Source organism: Chinchilla lanigera, unplaced genomic scaffold (assembly GCF_000276665.1).
Source record: "Chinchilla lanigera isolate Chin_1 unplaced genomic scaffold, ChiLan1.0 scaffold00120, whole genome shotgun sequence".
Classification (NCBI taxonomy): Eukaryota; Metazoa; Chordata; class Mammalia; order Rodentia; family Chinchillidae; genus Chinchilla; species Chinchilla lanigera.
The window spans coordinates 77908-86628 of NW_004955521.1; positions in this window are offsets into that span (position 1 = coordinate 77908).

Below are 8721 nucleotides of genomic sequence, written 5' to 3' on the forward strand. Positions count from 1 at the left end.
GGGCAGCATGGCGCTGGCCCCGCGGCAGCCGATCTCGCGTCGCACCGCGTTCCGAGGCAGAGCACGGCCTAGGCGACCGCGATGGCGTCACACAGCCTGTGCTCCGCGGGCCGGCCCTGGCCGGGGCTGACCCGCGGAGCGCGTACAGGGGGCGCGGGGAGTCCCTGCGTACAGATGGACTTCTAGTTACTTTTAAGTCATGAACATTTCATTACTCAGAGATGTTAGTAATGAAATAATTCTGGTACAGAAGATGAATTTCCAATTGTCTGTGAAGGAGACACTGCTTTTCTGAAGACCAATTTTGATATATAGAGTTTTTTTGGCATTGTAAAGAAATCCGACGCTATAGGAAAGTAGAGACGCCCCTGTGCTTTTCCTTACATTGATTCCTCGGTATTTCATTTTTCTGGATGCTATTGTGAAAGGTGTGGTTTCCTTAATTTCTCTCTCAGTGAGTTTGTTGTTTGTGTAAAAAAATGCTATGGGTTTTTGAGTGTCGACTTTGTATCTAGCTATGCTACCAAATTTGCTTATTAATTCTAGAGGTCTTTTGGTAGAGTTTTTGGGGTCTTCATGTCATCTGTGCATAATGATAATTTAACTTCTTTCTTTTTTATCCTTATTCCTTTTATTTCTCTCTTGTGTAATTGCTCTGGCTAATGTTTCCAGAACTATACTGAACGGGCGTGGTGATAATGGACATCCTTGTCTTGTTCCTAATTTTAGAATGAAAGCTTTTAGATTTTGTCCATTTAGTACGGTGTTGGCTGTTGGTTTGTCATAGATGGCTTTGATCAGATTGAGATGAAGACCATCTATTCTGATTTTCTGTAGCGTTTTTATCATGAATGAGTGTTGGATTTTATCAAAAGCTTTTTCTGTATCTGTTGAGATGATCGTGTGATTTTTGTCTTTGGCTCTGTGGATATGATGTATTACATTTATTGGTTTGCAAATGTTGAACGGTCCCTGAACTTCTGGGATGAATCCTACCTGGTCATGGTGTATAATCTTGTTGATTTGCTGCCTTGTTTCCTAGTATTTTATTGAGGATTTTTGCATCTATGTTGGAGAGAATCTTCCTTTCACTGGTATGTTACAGTATAGGCAAATGTATATCGTACTTTTCAAACCGCGGTTAAAGCGGTTTGAATTGAATTCTTCAATTCAGTTGGTCTGCCAACATTGAGTTTAACATTCTGAAAGACTGAACACTCTCCTGTCACATTCAGTGCATCAGAGCTACATGTCTAGTTGTAAACAGTGTTGCGTCTTTGGAGGCCTCATAGGGATGTGGGCATTAAAAATGCGAATTGCAGATAGGCACTGTAGTGAGTACAGACTCCAATCACTGAAGATATTTTATATAGAAACATTGGAAGTTTTTGCTGATTATATTTACAAAATGCAACTATGGAGTGAACCTTCCTTTCAGTGCTATGTTGCATTATGGACAAATGAGTATCTTACTCTACAAAAATCAGTTGAAGTAGCAGAATGATTCTTGAATATCAGTCTGCTTACATGGAGTTTAAACACTGAATGAATGAACATGCTCTGGTCACTTTCTTTGCAACTGAGCAATATGCATCGTTCTAGTTAATGTTGCCTTTCACAGTAGAAACCTTAGCTAGAAATATCCTCTGAAAATGAGAATTGCAGATAGGTAGACACTAGAGTGAGTACACCCGGACTCCATAAATTGAAGAAATTTTATACAGATAAGCTGGGTGCTCTACCTGGTTACACTGGTAAACTGCTCCTTAGGAGAATACCTTCCTTGAACTGATATGTGGCACAGTGTATAAATGAGTATCTCTTTCTGCTAATCAGAGTTAAAGTGACAGAAGTATTCTTGAAGATCAGTTAGTCCTTTAATGTGGAGTTAAACATAGTGAAAGACTCAGCACTCTCCAGAAACTTTCTCTGCAACCAAGGTACATATATCTGTCAAGGCACTTTTGCCCTTCAAATAGAAGCTTGAAATAGAGGCGTGCTCTGAAAGTGAAGGGTGCAGATTAGTAGACATTCTGGTGAGTAAAACCAGACTGCATTGCCTGAGGGTACTTTACAGAAAAACACTAGGAGCTCCAGCTGGTTGCATTTATAAACTGCAGGTTAGCAGATAATCTTCTTTTCACTGCTATGCAACACTGTGGATCAATGAATATCTTACTCTACAGACCTGAACAGAATGACTCCTGTATGTCAGTCTTCTATAATGGAGTTTAACTTACTGAAAGACTCAACACTCTCCAGGCACTTTCTTTGCAACAGAGACAGCTATGCAGCTCTAAGGCAGAAAAATGGCCTAGAGGTTTCTGAGTGTTTACCTGATAACAGCTCCATGTTAGAAACCTAACTGACTTTCCAGGATGGTTCTGCTCTTTGCTCTAAAGTTTGAACACTAACATAATCACTGCTTCATAATACCCCATAGAAACAGAAAGAAGGAAATGAATAATGGTGCAGTTTGTAACTGCAACCAGCTAGACCTCCACTTGCTTGGATATCAGCTCAGTAAAGGTAATGCAGCAGGACCGAGCTTGTGGGAGTGCCTGGCTCTCTGCATTACTGATTTGAAAAGTGCACCCCTTTGAGGAGTCTCTTGTGCATGGAAGTTTTTCAGAGTGTGCTATGCAGTTATATGGCAAAAAAAGAAAAGAAAAAAAAGACCTGGTCATTTCTGAGTGTTTCCCTAATAGGAACTCTATCTTAAAAGCCTAACTGACCTTCCAGAATGATTTTGCTCTTTGCACTGAAATTTGAACACTAATATATTCTTTGCTTCTTAGTGCCTCATAGAAATGACTGGAAAGAAAGAATTCTACAGTTGGTAAGTATAAGTAGCGAGAGCTCCACGTGCTTGGCTGTCACCTCAAGAAAAGGAGGACAGCCAGACTGAACTCCCGGAAGTGCCTAGCTCTCTGCACTGCTGATTTGGAAAGTGCACCACTCAGGTGTCTGTTGTGCATGGTGGTTTGGTCTATAGTGCAACTCAGTGGCAAAGAAACCACCAGGAAGTTTCTGAGGGTTTCCCTAATAAGAACTCTATGTTAAAAGCATAACTCATTTTCCAGAATGGTTCTTCTGTTTGCACTGAACTTTTAACTCTAATATATTCATTGTTTCATAGAAATGCCACATAGAAATGATTAGAAGGAAATGAATAGTGGTGCCAATTGTAAATGCAACTATTGAGAGCTCTAAGTGCTTTGTTCTCACTTATGAAAAGGAATGCAGTCAGAGTGAACTCATGGCAGTGCCTCACTTTTTACATTACTGATTTGTAGAGTACAATCCTCTGAGGCTTCATGTGTGCATGGCAGTTTGGCCTAGAGCATGCTATGCAGCTCTGCAGCAAGGAAACTTCCTGGAGATTTCTGAGTGTTTCTATAATAACACCTCTATGTTGGAAACATAAGTGACTTCCCAGCCTAGAGCATGCTATGCAGCTCTGCAGCAAGGAAACTTCCTGGAGATTTCTGAGTGTTTCTATAATAACACCTCTATGTTGGAAACATAAGTGACTTCCCAGTATGATTTAGTTGCTGAAGTTCAAACATGAATATATTCATTGCTTCCTAGTGCCCTATAGAGATGAAAGGAAGGAAATGAAGTGGGTTGTACTTTGTAACTGCAACCAGCTAGACCTCCAAGTGTTTGACAATCATCTCAGTAAAGGGACAGAAATAGGACTGAACTCAGGGGAGTACTTGGATCTCTGCATTACTGATTTGTAGATTACAACCCTCTGAGTGTTCACATGTACAGATAAGTTTGGCCTAGTGAGTGCCATGCAACTTTGTGGCAAAAAAAAAAATGGCCTGGAAGTTTATGAGTGTTTCTATAATAACAACTCTGCTGGAAGCCTAAGTGAGATTGCAGAGTGGTTATTCTCTTTGCACTGAAGTTCAAACAGTAATATAGTCATTGCTTCATAGTGCCCTGTAGAAATGAAGTGAAGGAAATAAAGAGTGGTGCAGTTTGTAACTGCAACCACTACACCTCCAAGTGCATGACTGGCAACTCAGTAAATGACTGCAGCTGGACTGAATTCATGGGAGATTCTGGCTTTGTGCATTACTGACTTGTAGAGTGCACCCCTCTGAGGCTTCACCTGTGCATGGCAATTTGGTTTAGAGAGTGCTGTGTGGCTCTGTGGCAGAAAAACAGCCTAGAGGATTCTGAGTGTTTCTATAATAACAACTCTATGTTAGAAGACTAAGTGACTTACCAGAATGGTTCTGCTGTTTACACTGAAGTTTGAACACTAATATACTCATTGCTTCATAGTGCTCTATATCAAAGAATGGAAGGAAATGTTGACTGATGTAATTTATAACTGCAATCAGCTAGCTCCCCATGTGCTTGGCTATCAGCTCAGTAATGGGACTACAGTAGGACTGAACTCAGGGGTTCCTGGCCCTCTGCATTGCAGATATGTAGAGTGCACCCATGTGGGGCTTTATGTGTGAATTGCAGTTTGTCCTAGGGAGTGCTATTCAGCTCTTTGGCAAAGAAATGACATGGAGTTTTCTGAGTGTTTCTATAATAATAACTGTATGTTACAAGCCTAACTGACTTTCCAGCATGGTTCTGCTGCTTGCACTGAAGTTTGAAGACAAATGTATTCATTGCTTCATAGTGCTTCATACAAATGAATGCCAAAAAAGTGAACAGTGGTGCAATTTGTAACTGCTAACAGTTAGGTATGCAAGTGCTTGGCTGTCAACTCAATAAAGGGACTGCAGCAGGACCTAACTCATGGCACTGCCTGGCCCTCTTCAGTACTGATTTGTAGATTGCAACCCTCTTAGGGTTCATGTGTGCATGGCAGTTTGGCCGAGAGAGTGCTGTGCAGTTCTGTGGCAAAGAAGCATCCTGGAGGTTTCTGAGTGTTTCTGTAAGAACAACTGTGTTAGAAGCACAACTGACTTTCCAGAATCGGTTGTCTCTTTGCACTGAAGTTGGAACACTAATGTGTTCATTGCTTTGTAGTGCCCTAGAGAAGCGAATGGAAGAAAATGAAGAGTGGTGTACTTTCTAAGTGCTACCAGTTAGACTTCTAAGTGCTAGGCCATCAGCTCTTAAAGTGAATGCAGCAGACTAAACTTAAGACAATGCCTGGTTCTCTGCACTATTGGTTTGTAGATTGCAACCCTTTGAGACTTCTATTGTACATGGCAGTTTCACCTGGCATGTGCTAGGCAGTTGTGTGGCAAACCAGTGGCCTATAGTTTTCTGATTGTGAACTTTATGTGGTAAGCCTTTCAGACCTTCTGGAATAGTTCAGATATATCCACTAAACTTTGAACACTAATATATTCATTGCAACACAGTGCCACATAGAAATGAATGGAAGGAAATGGATAGTGGTGCAGTTTGTAACTGCAAGCAACTAGAGCTCTAAGTGCTTGGCTATAAATTCAGTAAAGGAACTGCAGCTAGTGAACTCATTGTAGTGCCTGGCTCTCTGCACTACTCATCTGTAGATTACAACCCTCTGGGACATCTGTTGTACAGGACAGTTTGGCCTGGAGAGTGCTGTACATCTTAGTGGCAAAGAAATGGCCTGGGGGTTTCTGAGTCTGTCTTCCTTCCTTCCTTCCTTCCCTCCTTCCTTCCTTTCTTTCTTTCTTTGGTATTGGGAATCAAACTCAGGACCTTGCTCTTGCCAGGCAGGTGCTGTGCCACTGAGCTACATCCCCAGCCCTTGAGTATTTCTATAATAACAAGTCTATGTTATAAGCCTAACTGATTTACCAGAAAGGTTCTGGTCTTCATGTGCTTGGCTATCAAGCAGTAAAGCGAATGCAGTGGGACTGAACTCACAGGAGTGCCTGCCTCTCTGTATTACTGCTTTTTAGAATGCACCCCTCTAGGCTTCATGTGTGCTATGCAGCTTTGTGATGAAGAAAAGGCCTGGAGTTTTCTGAGTGTTTCTAAAATAACAGCTCTGTTAGAAGCCCCTCTCACTTACCAGAATGTTTCTGCTGTTCGCACTGAAGTTTGAACTAATCTATATTGCTTCATAGTGTTAATTGAAATGAATGGAGGAAGTGAAGAGTGGTGCACTTTGTAAGGGCAACCATCTAGAGCTCCAAATGCTTGGCTATCAAATCATAAAAGGTAATGAGTAGGGCTGGATTCACTGCAGTGCATGGCTGTCTGCTCTGTGGTTTGTATAAGTACCACTCTGAAGCATCTGTTATCTAAAATCGAAGAATGAATTCTAGGAACAGCGGAGGTTAAGAGCAGAATATATTTATTGGGAAAAGAATGCTTCTGTCTGAGAGAGAGACAAGAGGAGTCTCTAGTGGGTTGCTGAGGATCCTGTCTTTTCAAGACATTTTTTATAGAGCAAAACTAAGAGATGAGGCTGGCCCATGGTGGGGAAAAATGGGAAATCAAAAGGTGGGCATGAGGTGGGATAAAACTATGGTCAGCCAGTAACATTATGAGCATAATTTTTCAGGTAATATTGATTAAATGAGGGCTCAAATGAGGAAGAAAGTCAGGTAGCAAGGGTGCATGAAACAGAACAGGAGTTTTTCCTGGAGTGGGTAGGTCAGTGACTCCTCCTGGCTTTCCCAAGGTGTTGGATACCTACTTAGAATCACTGTTGTTTATCCTTAGGGCAACTATGTGGGTGCATTCCTTTCATCTTCTGTCTTGAGGTCAGACTCTCAATGTATGTGTGTGTTTCTCCCCCACACTTGCAATGGATCCTGTCTTCTGCACTGGCTCCTTTGAGGGCCTAGCCCTGACTGACTGCAATATTTCTACCTAACTTAGCTGTCCACAACTTCTGCACTCTGCTTAGGTGCTCACACATTTCATTTTCGGATTTTTTTTTTGTACAGGGAATCGAATTCAGGACCTTGAGCTTGCCAGGCAGGCGCTTGTGCTGCTGAGCTATATCCCCGGCTCATTTTTGAATTTCATTTATTAGTTTTGGGGAATCATGTGACATAATTTCTCACAGTGCTTCACACAATTCCACACTTTAGGGAATGCTCTAAAGAAGGAAAAGGAATAAGGTCACATAAACCTTGCTATTTCTCAGTAAGAATTGACATTGATTTTTACCTAGTGCTATATTCTTTTTCTCTACCTTTCTCTGTCTTTCTCTTTTTTAAAATTTTTATTTATTTTAAAGAGAATAAAAATTTAAAAAAACATTTGAGATGATACAGAATTTCAAAAAAACACGATAGGAATTTAACAGTAATTGTTATATTGCACATTGTTGTCTTCAAAGCAGTTGCTCAGATTACCAAATAAAAGCATGTAAAATTGGTCAAAGAGAAAAGAAATTTTAAATATTAACTGTTCCTTTGAATAAAACAATAGAAACCAGTAGTACATTTATCTTAGCTATCTTGTGTGTGTGTGTGTGTATTTCCATTTTTTCCTTCCTTCCTCTTCCTTCCATTCTTCCTTTTCTTTCTTCTTTTTTCTTTCTGTCTGTCTTTCAGTCTTTGTTTCTTCCTTTCTTTTCTCCTTTCCTTCACCCAAGTTGTCCTTTCCTTTTGAGCAGTTTCTTTCCCTTTCACAGTATCTATTGTACCTTTTTTATTTTGTTTACTCTCTCAGATTCTTAGACTAGGGAGACGATATGATGTTTACAATGTGGGTCTGATCTATTTCACTTACGAGTATGGTCTGTAGTTGCATCCATTTACCTATAAAAGCCTCAAGTTTATTTTCCTTTCCAGGTGAGTAATACTTCATTGCTGGAGATCTGGGAACTTGACTATTATATGGGTATAGTTTTATTTCGGCTGTGGTTGTTTGAAGTTCTAAATGCCTCATTTACCTGTATATCAGGTTCTGTTTCCATGCTTGGGAAATTATCTGCTATTATTTCTGCAAATATTCTTTTTATGTCAGTTGTGTTGCCTCCTGCTGTTTCATTGGCTCCTATAAGTCATACACTATTCCTCTTTGCCTCATCTTGCAGCTGTTGAATTGACTTTTCCTGGATCCTTGTTGATTTTACGAGATCCTTTCTTTCACGGTCGCTAGCTGCCATGCTGTCTTCAAAGTTACTTGCTTGAAGATTCTAACTTCAGCTTCCTTCAAGTGATTTTGGTAGCTTTCAGTGGCAGCTTTGTTTTCCTGGAAGTCTCTCTGAATCTGGTTCATGCATGCTAAGTCCTTTCTATATTTTTCATTGAACGCTTCTGTCCCTTGCCTTTGTTCTTCTATTTTCTTATATGTTTCTTCTTCAGACTTTGTGAGCAGTTCCTTCATTATTATTGTCATTTCATTTTTTGCCTGAGAGATTATTTCTGATCTCATCTCTTTTATGGCCTTCTGGAGTTGTTTCTTTACTTCCATTGCAATCATTCCAGCTATTTCAGGCATGTGCTTACCAAATTCTCCTATGTCCATGTCTCCTGGACTTGTTCTGAGTGGGGTGGAGTTCTGGGATTGTGTTTTGGTCCTTCGTTTTGTCATGTTTGCTACCAGATGCTTAAGCTCAGTTTCCCTCTTCAGTAGCTGCACAGCAAAGGCCACTAGTGTCCCTAGTTTTCCTGTTGGTCAGGTTTGCCCCTGAGCGACCTCTGAGAAGCACTACTTAGTCTCTGGTTTTCCAGCAGTTGTTGATTTGTATCTAGTTATCCCCAGTCTCAGACGCGGGCATTGGTGTCAGTTGATGGCCGACCATCTGATCCAGCGTCCCCTTGCAGTTCAGGGCACATGCACAGC